This window comes from Danio rerio, chromosome 24, assembly GCF_049306965.1.
Source record: "Danio rerio strain Tuebingen ecotype United States chromosome 24, GRCz12tu, whole genome shotgun sequence".
Classification (NCBI taxonomy): Eukaryota; Metazoa; Chordata; class Actinopteri; order Cypriniformes; family Danionidae; genus Danio; species Danio rerio.
Genome location: NC_133199.1, coordinates 18980653 through 18995265, shown reverse-complemented (window position 1 = coordinate 18995265; position 14613 = coordinate 18980653).

Here is a 14613-nt window from a genome sequence, read left to right as displayed (position 1 = left end):
CTGGGGCCTATACTGCAAGTCCAGGGAGAGAGGTGGACCCCTGCTTAGCTTGCTGGGGTCAGAGGCCCCTGGGTGGAGGGCCAGGGGGCACCATGGGGCCTATCCTGCAAGTCCAGGGAGAGAGGTGGACCCCTGAGTAGCTTGCTGGGGTCAGAGGCCCCTAGGTGGAGGGCCAGGAGGTACCCTAGGGCCCCTACTGCAAATCCAGGGAGAGAGGTGGACCCCTGGGTAGCTTGCTGGGGTCTGAAGCCTATAAGTGAAGGGCCAGGGGATACCCTAGGGCCTTTACTGCAAGTCCAGGGAGAGAGGTGGACCCCTGGGTAGCTTGATGGTGTCAGAGGCCCCTAGGTGGAGGGCCAGGGGGCACCTTGGGGCCTCGACTGCAAGTCCAGGGAGGGTTGTGGACCCCTTGGTAGCTTGCTTGGGTCAGAGGCCCAAAGGTGGAGGGCCAGGGGGCACCCTGGGGCCTATATTGCCAGTCCAGGGAGAGAGGTTGACCCCTGGGTAGCTTGCTGGGGTTTTAGGCCCCTAGGTGGAGGTCCAAGGGGCACCCTGGGGCCTATACTGCAAGTCCAGGGAGAGAGTTGGACCCCTGGGTAGCTTGCTGGGGTCAGAGGCAACTAGGTGGAGGGTCAGGGGGCACCCTGGGGCCTCTATTGCAAGTCCAGGGAGAGAGGTGGACCCCTTGGTAGCTTGCTGGGGACAGAAGCCCATAGGTGGAGGGCCAGGGGGTACCCTGGGGCCTCTACTACAAGTCCAGGGAGAAAGGTGGACCCCTGGGTAGCTTTCTGGGGTCAGAGGCCCCTAGATGGAGGGCCAGGGCGCACCCTGGGGCCTCTACTGCAAGTCTAGGGAGAGAGGTCGACCCCTGGGTAGCTTGCTGGGTTCAGACACCCCTAGAAGGAGTTCCAGGGGGCACCCTGAGGCCTCTACTGCAAGTCCTGGGAGAGAGGTTAATCCTTTGGTAGCTTGCTTGGGGTCAGAGTCCCCTAGGTGGAGAGCCAGGGGGCACCCTGGGGACTCTACTGCAAGTCCAGGGAGAGAGGTGGATCCCTGCGTAGCTTGATGAGGTCTGAAGCCCACAGGTGGAGGGCAAGGGGGTACCCTAGGGCCTCTAACGCAAGTCCAGGAAGAGAGGTGGACCCCTTTTAAGCTTTCTGGGGTCAGAGGCCCTTATGTGGAGGGCCAGGGGGCACCCTGGGACCTCTACTGAAAGTCCAGGGAGAGTTGTGGACCCCTGGGTAGATTGCTGGGGTCAGAAGCCCCTAGGTGGATGGTCAGGGGGAACCCTGGGGCCTCTTCTGCAAGTACAGGGAGAGAGGTGGACCCCTGGGTAGCTTGCTGGGGTAAGAAGAACCTAGGTGGATGGTCAGGGGGAACCCTGGGGCCTATACTGCCAGTCCAGGGAGAGAGGTGGACCCCTGGGTAGCTTGATGGGGTCTTAGGCCCCTAGGTGGAGTGCCAGGGGGCACCTTGGGGCCTATACTGCAAGTGCAGGGAGGGAGGTGGACCCCTGGGTAGTTTGCTTGGCTGAGAGTGGCCTAGGTGGAGGGCAAGGGGGATCCCTGGGGCCTCTACTGCAAGTCCAGGGAGAGAGGTGGACCCCTGGGTAGCTTGCAGGGGTCAGAAACCCATAGGTGGAGGGTAAGGGGGCACCCTGGGGCCTCTATTGCAAGTCCAGGGAGAGAGGTGGACCCCTGGGTAGCTTGCTGGGGTCAGAAGCCCATAGGTGGTGGAACAGGGGGCACCCTGGGGCCTATTCTGCAAGTCCAGGGAGAGAGGTGGACCCCTGGGTAGCTTCCTGGGGTCAGTGGCCCCTTAGGGGAGGGCCAGGGTGCCCCCTGGAGCCTATCCTGCAAGTCCAGGGAGAGAGGTGGACCCCTGGGTAGCTTCCTGGGGTAAGAGGCCACTAGTTGGAGGGTAAGGGGGCACCTTGGGGCCTATATTGCAAGTCCAGGGAGAGAGGTGGACCCCTGGGTAGCTTGCTAGGGTCAGAGGCCCCTAGGTGGAGGGCCAGGGGGAACACTGGGGCCTCTACTGCAAGTCTAGGGAGAGAGGTGGACCCCTGGGAAGCTTGCTGGGGTCAAAGGCCTGTAGGTGGATGGCCAGGGGGCACGCTGGGGCCTCTACTGCAAGTCCAGGGAGAGAGGTGGACCCCTTGGTAGCTTGCTGGTGTCAGAAGCCCATATGTGGTGTGCCAGGGAGCACCCTGGGTCCTATACTGCAAGTCCAGGGAGAGAGGTGGACCCCTGCTTAGCTTGCTGGGGTCAGAGGCCCCTGGGTGGAGGGCCAGGGGGCACCATGGGGCCTATCCTGCAAGTCCAGGGAGAGAGGTGGACCCCTGAGTAGCTTGCTGGGGTCAGAGGCCCCTAGGAGGAGGGCCAGGAGGTACCCTAGGGCCCCTACTGCAAATCCAGGGAGAGAGTTGGACCCCTGGGTAGCTTGCTGGGGTCAGAGGCAACTAGGTGGAGGGCCAGGGGGCACCCTGGGACCTCTACTGAAAGTCCAGGGAGAGTTGTGGACCCCTGGGTAGCTTGCTGGGGTCAGAAGCCCATATGTGGTGTGCCAGGGAGCACCCTGGGGCCTATACTGCAAGTCCAGGGAGAGAGGTGGACCCCTGCTTAGCTTGCTGGGGTCAGAGGCCCCTGGGTGGAGGGCCAGGGGGCACCATGGGGCCTATCCTGCAAGTCCAGGGAGAGAGGTGGACCCCTGAGTAGCTTGCTGGGGTCAAAGGCCCCTAGGTGGAGGGCCAGGAGGTACCCTAGGGCCCCTACTGCAAATCCAGGGAGAGAGTTGGACCCCTGGGTAGCTTGCTGGGGTCAGAGGCAACTAGGTGGAGGGCCAGGGGGCACCCTGGGACCTCTACTGAAAGTCCAGGGAGAGTTGTGGACCCCTGTTTAGCTTGCTGGGGTCAGAAGCCCCTGGGTGGAGGGCCAGGGGGCACCCTGGGGCTTATACTGCAAGTCCAGGGAGAGAGGTGGACCCCTGGGTAGCTTGCTGGGGTCTTAGTCACTTAGGTGGAGGGCCTGGGGGCACCCTGGGGCCTATACTGCAAGTCCAGGGAGAGAGGTGGACCCATGGGGAAATTTCTTATGTCAACCGCCCCTAGGTGGAGGGCCTGGGGGCACCCTGGGGCCTCTACTGCCAGTCCAGGGAGAGAGGTGGACCCCCTGGGTAGCTTGCTGGGGTAAGAAGAACCTAGGTGGATTGTCAGGGGGAACCCTGGGGCCTATACTGCCAGTCCAGGGAGAGAGGTGGACCCCTGGGTAGCTTGATGGGGTCTTAGGCCCCTAGGTGGAGTGCCAGGGGGCACCTTGGGGCCTATACTGCAAGTGCAGGGAGAGAGGTGGACCCCTGGGTAGTTTGCTTGGCTGAGAGTGGCCTAGGTGGAGGGCAAGGGGGAACCTTGGGGCCTCTATTGCAAGTCCAGGGAGAGAGGTGGACCCCTGGGTAGCTAGCTTGGGTCAGAAGCCCATAGGTGGTGAAACAGGGGGCACCCTGGGTCCTATTCTGCAAGTCCAGGGAGAGAGGTGGACCCCTGGGTAGCTTCCTGGGGTCAGTGGCTCCTAGGGGGAGGGCCAGGGTGCCCCCTTGAGCCTATCCTGCAAGTCCAGGGAGAGAGGTGGACCCCTGGGTAGCTTCCTGGGGTAAGAGGCCACTAGGTGGAGGGTAAGGGGGCACCTTGGGGCCTATATTGCAAGTCCAGTGAGAGAGGTGGACCCCTGGGTAGCTTGCTAGGGTCAGAGGCCCCTAGGTGGAGGGCCAGGGGGAACCCTGGGGCCTCTACTGCAAGTCTAGGGAGAGAGGTGGACCCCTGGGTAGCTTGCTGGGGTCAAAGGCCATTAGGTGGATGGCCAGGGGGCACCCTGGGGCCTCTACTGCAAGTCCAGGGAGAGAGGTGGACCCCTTGGTAGCTTGCTGGTGTCAGAAGCCCATATGTGGTGTGCCAGGGAGCACCCTGGGTTCTATACTGCAAGTCCAGGGAGAGAGGTGGACCCCTGGTTAGCTTGCTGGGGTCAGAGGCCCCTGGGTGGAGGGCCAGGGGGCACCATGGGGCCTATCCTGCAAGTCCAGGGAGAGAGGTGGACCCCTGGGTAGCTTGCTGGGGTCAGAGGCCCCTAGGTGGAGGGCCAGGAGGTACCCTAGGGCCACTACTGCAAATCCAGGGAGAGAGTTGGACCCCTGGGTAGCTTGCTGGGGTAAGAGGCAACTAGGCGGAGGGCCAGGGGCACCCTGGGGCCTATCCTGCAAGTCCAGGGAGAGAGGTGGACCCCTGGGTAGCTTGCTGGGGTCTGAAGCCCATAAGTGAAGGGCCAGGGGATACCCTAGGGCCTTTACTGCAAGTCCAGGGAGAGAGGTGGACCCCTTGGTAGCTTGCTTGGGTCAGAGGCCCCTAGGTGGAGGGCCAGGGGGCACCTTGGGGCCTATACTGCAAGTCCAGGGAGAGAGTTGGACCCCTGGGTAGCTTGCTGGGGTCAGAGGCAACTAGGTGGAGGGTCAGGTGGCACCCTGGGGCCTCTATTGCAAGTCCAGGGAGAGAGGTGGACCCCTTGGTAGCTTGCTGGGGACAGAAGCCCATAGGTGGAGGGCCAGGGGGTACCCTGGGGCCTCTACTACAAGTTCAGGGAGAAAGGTGGACCCCTGGGTAGCTTTCTGGGGTCAGAGGCCCCTAGATGGAGGGCCAGGGCGCACCCAGGGGCCTCTACTGCAAGTCTAGGGAGAGAAGTGGACACCTGGGTAGCTTGCTGGGTTCAGACACCCCTAGAAGGAGTTCCAGGGGGCACCCTGAGGCCTCTACTGCAAGTCCTGGGAGAGAGGTTAATCCCTTGGTAGCTTGCTGGGGTCAGAGTCCCCTAGGTGGAGAGCCAGGGGGCACCCTGGGGACTCTACTGCAAGTCCAGGGAGAGAGGTCGATCCCTGCGTAGCTTGATGAGGTCTGAAGCCCACAGGTGGAGGGCAAGGGGGTACCCTAGGGCCTCTAACGCAAGTCCAGGAAGAGAGGTGGACCCCTTTTAAGCTTTCTGGGGTCAGAGGCCCTTATGTGGAGAGCCAGGGGGCACCCTGGGACCTCTACTGAAAGTCCAGGGAGAGTTGTGGACCCCTGGGTAGCTTGCTGGGGTCAGAAGCCCCTGGGTGGAGGGCCAGGGGGCACCCTGGGGCCTATACTGCAAGTCCAGGGAGAGAGGTGGACCCCTGGGTAGCTTGCTGGGGTCTTAGGCACTTAGGTGGAGGGCCTGGGGGCACCCTGGGGCATATACTGCAAGTCCTGGGAGAGAGGTGGACACATGGGGAAATTTCTTATGTCAACCGCCCCTAGGTGGAGGGCCTGGGGGCACCCTGGGGCCTCTACTGCCAGTCCAGGGAGAGAGGTGGACCCCCTGGGTAGCTTGCTATGGTCAGAGGCCCCTAGGTGGAGGGCCAGGGGGCACCCTGGGGCCTATACTACAAGTCCAGGGAGAGTTGTGGACCCCTGGGTAGCTTGCTGGGGTCTTAGGCACCTAGGTGGAGGGCCAGTGGGCACCCTGGGGCCTATACTTCAAGTCCAGGGAGAAAGGTGGACCCCTGGGTAGCTTTCTGGGGTCAGAGGCCCCTAGATGGAGGGCAAGGGGGCACCCTGGGGCCTCTGCTGCAAGTCCAGGGAGAGTTGTGGACCCCTGGGTAGCTTGCTGGGGTCAGAGGCTTATAGGTGGAGGGTTAGTGGGCACCCTGGGGCCTCTACTGCAAGTCCAGGGAGAGAGGTGGACCTCTGGGTAGCTTGCTGGGGTCCTAGGCCCCTGTGTGGAGGGCCAGGGGGCACCCTGGGGCCTATACTGCAAGTTCAGGGAGATAGGTGGACCCCTGGGTAGATTGCTGGGGTCAGAGGCCCCTAGGTGGAGGGCCAGCGGGCACCTTGGGCCTCTACTGTGCAAGTCCAGGGAGAGAGATGGGCCCCTGGGAAGCTTGCTGGCGTCAGAGGCTCCTTGGTGGAGTGCCAGGGGGCTTCCTGGGTTCTCTACTGCAAGTCCAGGGAGAGAGGTGGACCCCTGGGTAGCTTGCTGGGGACTAAAGCCCCTAGGTGGAGGGCCAGGGGCTACCCTAGGGCCTCTACTGCAATTCCAGGGAGAGTTGTGGACCCCTTGGTAGATTGCTTGGGCCAGAGGCCCCTAGGTGGAGGGCCAGGGGGCACCCTTGGGCCTCTACTGCAAGTCTAGGGAGAGATGTGGACCCCTGGGTAGCTTGCTGGGGTCAGACGCCCCTAAGTGGAGGGCCAGCGGGCACCCTGGGGCCTCTTCTGCAAGTACAGGGAGAGAGGTGGACCCCTGGGTAGCTTGCTGGGGTACGAAGAACCTAGGTGGATGGTTAGGGGGAACCCTGGGGCCTATACTGCCAGTCCAGGGAGAGAGGTGGACCCCTGGGTAGCTTGATGGGGTCTTAGGCCCCTAGGTGGAGTGCCAGGGGGCACCTTGGGGCCTATACTGCAAGTGCAGGGAGAGAGGTGGACCCCTGGGTAGTTTGCTTGGCTGAGAGTGGCCTAGGTGGAGGGCAAGGGGGCACCCTGGGGCCTCTACTGCAAGTCCAGGGAGAGAGGTGGACCCCTGGGTAGCTTGCAGTTGTCAGAAACCCATAGGTGGAGGGTAAGGGGGCACCCTGGGGCCTCTATTGCAAGTCCAGGGAGAGAGGTGGACCCCTGGGTAGCTTGCTGGGGTCAGAAGCCCATAGGTGGTGGAACAGGGGGCACCCTGGGGCCTATTCTGCAGGTCCAGGGAGAGAGGTGGACCCCTGGGTAGCTTCCTGGGGTCAGTGGCCCCTAAGGGGAGGGCCAGGGTGCCCCCTGGAGCCTATCCTGCAAGTCCAGGGAGAGAGGTGGACCCCTGGGTAGCTTCCTGGGGTAAGAGGCCACTAGTTGGAGGGTAAGGGGGCACCTTGGGGCCTATATTGCAAGTCCAGGGAGAGAGGTGGACCCCTGGGTAGCTTGCTAGGGTCAGAGGCCCCTAGGTGGAGGGCCAGGGGGAACACTGGGGCCTCTACTGCAAGTCTAGGGAGAGAGGTGGACCCCTGGGTAGCTTGCTGGGGTCAAAGGCCAGTAGGTGGATGGCCAGGGGGCACGCTGGGGCCTCTACTGCAAGTCCAGGGAGAGAGGTGGACCCCTTGGTAGCTTGCTGGTGTCAGAAGCCCATATGTGGTGTGCCAGGGAGCACCCTGGGGCCTATACTGCAAGTCCAGGGAGAGAGGTGGACCCCTGCTTAGCTTGCTGGGGTCAGAGGCCCCTGGGTGGAGGGCCAGGGGGCACCATGGGGCCTATCCTGCAAGTCCAGGGAGAGAGGTGGACCCCTGAGTAGCTTGCTGGGGTCAGAGGCCCCTAGGTGGAGGGCCAGGAGGTACCCTAGGGCCCCTACTGCAAATCCAGGGAGAGAGGTGGACCCCTGGGTAGCTTGCTGGGGTCTGAAGCCCATAAGTGAAGGGCCAGGGGATACCCTAGGGCCTTTACTGCAAGTCCAGGGAGAGAGGTGGACCCCTGGGTAGCTTGATGGTGTCAGAGGCCCCTAGGTGGAGGGCCAGGGGGCACCTTGGGGCCTCGACTGCAAGTCCAGGGAGGGTTGTGGACCCCTTGGTAGCTTGCTTGGGTCAGAGGCCCAAAGGTGGAGGGCCAGGGGGCACCCTGGGGCCTATATTGCCAGTCCAGGGAGAGAGGTTGACCCCTGGGTAGCTTGCTGGGGTCTTAGGCCCCTAGGTGGAGGTCCAAGGGGCACCCTGGGGCCTATACTGCAAGTCCAGGGAGAGAGGTGGACCCCTGGGTAGCTTGCTAGGGTCAGAGGCCCCTAGGTGGAGGGCCAGGGGGAACACTGGGGCCTCTACTGCAAGTCTAGGGAGAGAGGTGGACCCCTGGGTAGCTTGCTGGGGTCAAAGGCCAGTAGGTGGATGGCCAGGGGGCACCCTGGGGCCTCTACTGCAAGTCCAGGGAGAGAGGTGGACCCCTTGGTAGCTTGCTGGTGTCAGAAGCCCATATGTGGTGTGCCAGGGAGCACCCTGGGGCCTATACTGCAAGTCCAGGGAGAGAGGTGGACCCCTGCTTAGCTTGCTGGGGTCAGAGGCCCCTGGGTGGAGGGCCAGGGGGCACCATGGGGCCTATCCTGCAAGTCCAGGGAGAGAGGTGGACCCCTGAGTAGCTTGCTGGGGTCAGAGGCCCCTAGGTGGAGGGCCAGGAGGTACCCTAGGGCCCCTACTGCAAATCCAGGGAGAGAGGTGGACCCCTGGGTAGCTTGCTGGGGTCTGAAGCCCATAAGTGAAGGGCCAGGGGATACCCTAGGGCCTTTACTGCAAGTCCAGGGAGAGAGGTGGACCCCTGGGTAGCTTGATGGTGTCAGAGGCCCCTAGGTGGAGGGCCAGGGGGCACCTTGGGGCCTCGACTGCAAGTCCAGGGAGGGTTGTGGACCCCTTGGTAGCTTGCTTGGGTCAGAGGCCCAAAGGTGGAGGGCCAGGGGGCACCCTGGGGCCTATATTGCCAGTCCAGGGAGAGAGGTTGACCCCTGGGTAGCTTGCTGGGGTCTTAGGCCCCTAGGTGGAGGTCCAAGGGGCACCCTGGGGCCTATACTGCAAGTCCAGGGAGAGAGTTGGACCCCTGGGTAGCTTGCTGGGGTCAGAGGCAACTAGGTGGAGGGTCAGGGGGCACCCTGGGGCCTCTATTGCAAGTCCAGGGAGAGAGGTGGACCCCTTGGTAGCTTGCTGGGGACAGAAGCCCATAGGTGGAGGGCCAGGGGGTACCCTGGGGCCTCTACTACAAGTCCAGGGAGAAAGGTGGACCCCTGGGTAGCTTTCTGGGGTCAGAGGCCCCTAGATGGAGGGCCAGGGCGCACCCTGGGGCCTCTACTGCAAGTCTAGGGAGAGAGGTGGACCCCTGGGTAGCTTGCTGGGTTCAGACACCCCTAGAAGGAGTTCCAGGGGGCACCCTGAGGCCTCTACTGCAAGTCCTGGGAGAGAGGTTAATCCTTTGGTAGCTTGCTTGGGGTCAGAGTCCCCTAGGTGGAGAGCCAGGGGGCACCCTGGGGACTCTACTGCAAGTCCAGGGAGAGAGGTGGATCCCTGCGTAGTTTGATGAGGTCTGAAGCCCACAGGTGGAGGGCAAGGGGGTACCCTAGGGCCTCTAACGCAAGTCCAGGAAGAGAGGTGGACCCCTTTTAAGCTTTCTGGGGTCAGAGGCCCTTATGTGGAGGGCCAGGGGGCACCCTGGGACCTCTACTGAAAGTCCAGGGAGAGTTGTGGACCCCTGGGTAGTTTGCTGGGGTCAGAAGCCCCTGGGTGGAGGGCCAGGGGGCACCCTGGGGCTTATACTGCAAGTCCAGGGAGAGAGGTGGACCCCTGGGTAGCTTGCTGGGGTCTTAGGCACTTAGGTGGAGGGCCTGGGGGCACCCTGGGGCCTATACTGCAAGTCCAGGGAGAGAGGTGGACCCATGGGGAAATTTCTTATGTCAACCGCCCCTAGGTGGAGGGCCTGGGGGCACCCTGGGGCCTCTACTGCCAGTACAGGGAGAGAGGTTGACCCCTGGGTAGCTTGCTGGGGTCTTAGGCCCCTAGGTGGAGGTCCAAGGGGCACCCTGGGGCCTATACTGCAAGTCCAGGGAGAGAGTTGGACCCCTGGGTAGCTTGCTGGGGTCAGAGGCAACTAGGTGGAGGGTCAGGGGGCACCCTGGGGCCTCTATTGCAAGTCCAGGGAGAGAGGTGGACCCCTTGGTAGCTTGCTGGGGACAGAAGCCCATAGGTGGAGGGCCAGGGGGTACCCTGGGGCCTCTACTACAAGTCCAGGGAGAAAGGTGGACCCCTGGGTAGCTTTCTGGGGTCAGAGGCCCCTAGATGGAGGGCCAGGGCGCACCCTGGGGCCTCTACTGCAAGTCTAGGGAGAGAGGTGGACCCCTGGGTAGCTTGCTGGGTTCAGACACCCCTAGAAGGAGTTCCAGGGGGCACCCTGAGGCCTCTACTGCAAGTCCTGGGAGAGAGGTTAATCCTTTGGTAGCTTGCTTGGGGTCAGAGTCCCCTAGGTGGAGAGCCAGGGAGCACCCTGGGGACTCTACTGCAAGTCCAGGGAGAGAGGTGGATCCCTGCGTAGCTTGATGAGGTCTGAAGCCCACAGGTGGAGGGCAAGGGGGTACCCTAGGGCCTCTAACGCAAGTCCAGGAAGAGAGGTGGACCACTTTTAAACTTTCTGGGGTCAGAGGCCCTTATGTGGAGGGCCAGGGGGCACCCTGGGACCTCTACTGAAAGTCCAGGGAGAGTTGTGGACCCCTGGGTAGTTTGCTGGGGTCAGAAGCCCCTGGGTGGAGGGCCAGGGGGCACCCTGGGGCTTATACTGCAAGTCCAGGGAGAAAGGTGGACCCCTGGGTAGCTTGCTGGGGTCTTAGGCACTTAGGTGGAGGGCCTGGGGGCACCCTGGGGCCTATACTGCAAGTCCAGGGAGAGAGGTGGACCCCTGGGTAGCTTGCTGGGGTCTTAGGCACTTAGGTGGAGGGCCTGGGGGCACCCTGGGGCCTCTACTGCCAGTCCAGGGAGAGAGGTGGACCCCCTGGGTAGCTTGCTGGGGTCAGAGGCCCCTAGGTGGAGGGCCAGGGGGCACCCTGGGGCCTATACTGCAAGTCCAGGGAGAGTTGTGGACCCCTGGGTAGCTTGCTGGGGTTTTAGGCCCCTAGGTGGAGGGCCAGTGGGCACCCTGGGGCCTATACTTCAAGTCCAGGGAGAAAGGTGGACCCCTGGGTAGCTTTCTGGGGTCAGAGGCCCCTAGATGGAGGGCAAGGGGGCACCCTGGGGCCTCTGCTGCAAGTCCAGGGAGAGTTGTGGACCCCTGGGTAGCTTGCTGGGGTCAGAGGCTTCTAGGTGGACGGTTAGTGGGCACCCTGGGGCCTCTACTGCAAGTCCAGGGAGAGAGGTGGACCTCTGGGTAGCTTGCTGGGGTCCTAGGCCCCTGTGTGGAGGGCCAGGGGCACCCTGGGGCCTATACTGCAAGTCCAGGGAGATAGGTGGACCCCTGGGTAGATTGCTGGGGTCAGAGGCCCCTAGGTGGAGGGCCAGCGGGCACCTTGGGCCTCTACTGTGCAAGTCCAGGGAGAGAGAAGGGCCCCTGGGAAGCTTGCTGGCGTCAGAGGCTCCTTGGTGGAGTGCCAGGGGGCTTCCTGGGTTCTCTTCTGCAAGTACAGGGAGAGAGGTGGACCCCTGGGTAGCTTGCTGGGGTAAGAAGAACCTAGGTGGATGGTCAGGGGGAACCCTGGGGCCTATACTTTCAGTCCAGGGAGAGGGTGGACCCCTGGGTAGCTTGATGGGGTCTTAGGCCCCTAGGTGGAGGGCCAGGGGGCACCCTGGGGCCTATCCTGCAAGTCCAGGGAGAGAGGTGGACCCCTGGGTAGCTTGCTGGGGTCTGAAGCAAATAGGTGAAGGGCCAGGGGATACCCTAGGGCCTTTACTGCTAGTCCAGGGAGAGAGGTGGACCCCTGGGTAGCTTGGTGGTGTCAGAGGCCCCTAGGTGGAGGGCCAGGGGGCACCTTGGGGCCTCGACTGCAAGTCCAGGGAAGGTTGTGGACCCCTTGGTAGCTTGCTAGGGTCAGAGGCCCAAAGGTGGAGGGCCAGGGGGCACCCTGGGGCCTATATTGCCAGTCCAGGGAGAGAGGTTGACGCCTGGGAAGCTTGCTGGGGTCTTAGGCCCCTAGGTGGAGGTCCAAGGGGCACCCTGGGGCCTATACTGCAAGTCCAGGGAGAGAGTTGGACCCCTGGGTAGCTTGCTGGCGTCAGAGGCAACTAGGTGGAGGGTCAGGGGGCACCCTGGGGCCTCTATTGCAAGTCCAGGGAGAGAGGTGGACCCCTTGGTAGCTTGCTGGGGACAGAAGCCCATAGGTGGAGGGCCAGGGGGTACCCTGGGGCCTCTACTACAAGTCCAGGGAGAAAGCTGGACCCCTGGGTAGCTTGCTGGGGTCAGAGGCCCTTATGTGGAGGGCCAGGGGGCACCCTGGGACCTCTACTGAAAGTCCAGGGAGAGTTGTGGACCCCTGGGTAGCTTGCTGGGGTCAGAAGCCCCTGGGTGGAGGGCCAGGGGGCACCCTGGGGCCTATACTGCAAGTCCAGGGAGAGAGGTGGACCCCTGGGTAGCTTGCTGGGGTCTTAGACACTTAGTTGGAGGGCCTGGGGGCACCCTGGGGCCTATACTGCAAGTCCAGGGAGAGAGGTGGACCCATGGGGAAATTTCTTATGTCAACCGCCCCTAGGTGGAGGGCCTGGGGGCACCCTGGGGCCTCTACTGCCAGTCCAGGGAGAGAGGTGGACCCCCTGGGTAGCTTACTGGGGTCTTAGGCCCCTAGGTGGAGGGCAGGGGGCACCCTAGGGCCTATACTGCAAGTCCATGGAGAGAAGTGGACCCCTGGGTAGCTTGCTGGGGTACGAAGCCCCTAGGTGGAGGGTAAGGGGGCACCTTGGGGCCTATACTGCAAGTCCAGGGAGAGCGGTGGACCCCTGGGTAGCTTTGTGGGGTCAGCGCCCCAGCTGGAGGGCCAGGGGGTACCCTAGGGCCTCTACTGCAAGTCCAGGGAGAGAGGTGGACCCCTGGGTAGATTGCTGGGGTCAGAGGACCATAGGTGGAGGGCCAGGGGGCACCCTTGGGCCTCTACTGCAAGTCTAGGGAGAGATGTGGACCCCTGGGTAGCTTTCTGGGGTCAGACGCCCCTAGGTGGAGGGCCAGCGGGCACCCTGGGGCCTCCACTGCAAGTCCAGGGAGAGAGGTGGACCCCCTGGGTAGCTTGATGGGGTCTTAGGCCCCTAGGTGGAGTGCCAGGGGGCACCTTGGGGCCTATACTGCAAGTGCAGGGAGAGAGGTGGACCCCTGGGTAGTTTGCTTGGCTGAGAGTGGCCTAGGTGGAGGGCAAGGGGGGACCCTGGGGCCTCTACTGCAAGTCCAGGCAGAGAGGTGGACCCCTGGGTAGCTTGCAGGGGTCAGAAACCCATAGGTGGAGGGTAAGGGGGCACCCTGGGGCCTCTATTGCAAGTCCAGGGAGAGAGGTGGACCCCTGGGTAGCTTGCTGGGGTCAGAAGCCCATAGGTGGTGGAACAGGGGGCTCCCTGGGGCCTATTCTGCAAGTCCAGGGAGAGTTGTGGACCCCTGGGTAGCTTGCTGGGGTCAGAGGCCCCTAGGGGGAGGGCCAGGGTGCCCCCTGGAGCCTATCCTGCAAGTCCAGGGAGAGTTGTGGACCCCTGGGTAGCTTCCTGGGGTAAGAGGCCACTAGTTGGAGGGCAAGGGGGCACCTTGGGGCCTCTATTGCAAGTCCAGGGAGAGAGGTGGACCCCTGGGTAGCTTGCTGGGGTCAGAAGCCCATAGGTGGTGGAACAGGGGGCTCCCTGGGGCCTATTCTGCAAGTCCAGGGAGAGTTGTGGACCCCTGGGTAGCTTCCTGGGGTAAGAGGCCACTAGTTGGAGGGTAAGGGGGCACCTTGGGGCCTATATTGCAAGTCCAGGGAGAGAGGTGGACCCCTGGGTAGCTTCCTGGGGTAAGAGGCCACTAGTTGGAGGGTAAGGGGGCACCTTGGGGCCTATATTGCAAGTCCAGGGAGAGAGGTGGACCCCTGGGTAGCTTGCTAGGGTCAGAGGCCCCTAGGTGGAGGGCCAGGGGGAACCCTAGGGCCTCTACTGCAAGTCTAGGGAGAGAGGTGGACCCCTGGGTAGCTTGCTGGGGTCAGAGGCCCCTAGGTGGAGGGCCAGGGCGCACCCTGGGGCCTCTACTGCAAGTCTAGGGAGAGAGGTGGACCCCTGGGTAGCTTGCTGGGTTCAGACACCCCTAGAAGGAGTTCCAGGGGGCACCCTGAGGCCTCTACTGCAAGTCCTGGGAGAGAGGTTAATCCCTTGGTAGCTTGCTGGGGTCAGAGTCCCCTAGGTGGAGAGCCAGGGGGCACCCTGGGGACTCTACTGCAAGTCCAGGGAGAGAGGTGGATCCCTGCGTAGCTTGATGAGGTCTGAAGCCCATAGGTGGAGGGCAAGGGGGTACCCTAGGGCCTCTAACGCAAGTCCAGGGAGAGAGGTGGACCCCTTTTTAGCTTTCTGGGGTCAGAGGCCCTTATGTGGAGGGCCAGGGGGCACCCTGGGACCTCTAATGAAAGTCCAGGGAGAGTTGTGGACCCCTGGGTAGCTTGCTGGGGTCAGAAGCCCCTGGGTGGAGGGCCAGGGGGCACCCTGGGGCCTATACTGCAAGTCTAGGGAGAGAGGTGGACCCCTGGGTAGCTTGCTGGGGTCTTAGGCACTTAGTTGGAGGGCCTGGGGGCACCCTGGGGCCTATACTGCAATTCCAGGGAGAGAGGTGGACCCATGGGGAAATTTCTTATGTCAACCGCCCCTAGGTGGAGGGCCTGGGGGCACCCTGGGGCCTCTACTGCCAGTCCAGGGAGAGAGGTGGACCCCCTGGGTAGCTTACTGGGGTCTTAGGCCCCTAGGTGGAGGGCCAGGGGGCACCCTAGGGCCTATACTGCAAGTCCATGGAGAGAAGTGGACCCCTGGGTAGCTTGCTGGGGTACGAAGCCCCTAGGTGGAGGGTAAGGGGGCACCTTGGCGCCTATACTGCAAGTCCAGGGAGTGCGGTGGACCCCTGGGTAGCTTTGTGGGGTCAGCACCCCAGCT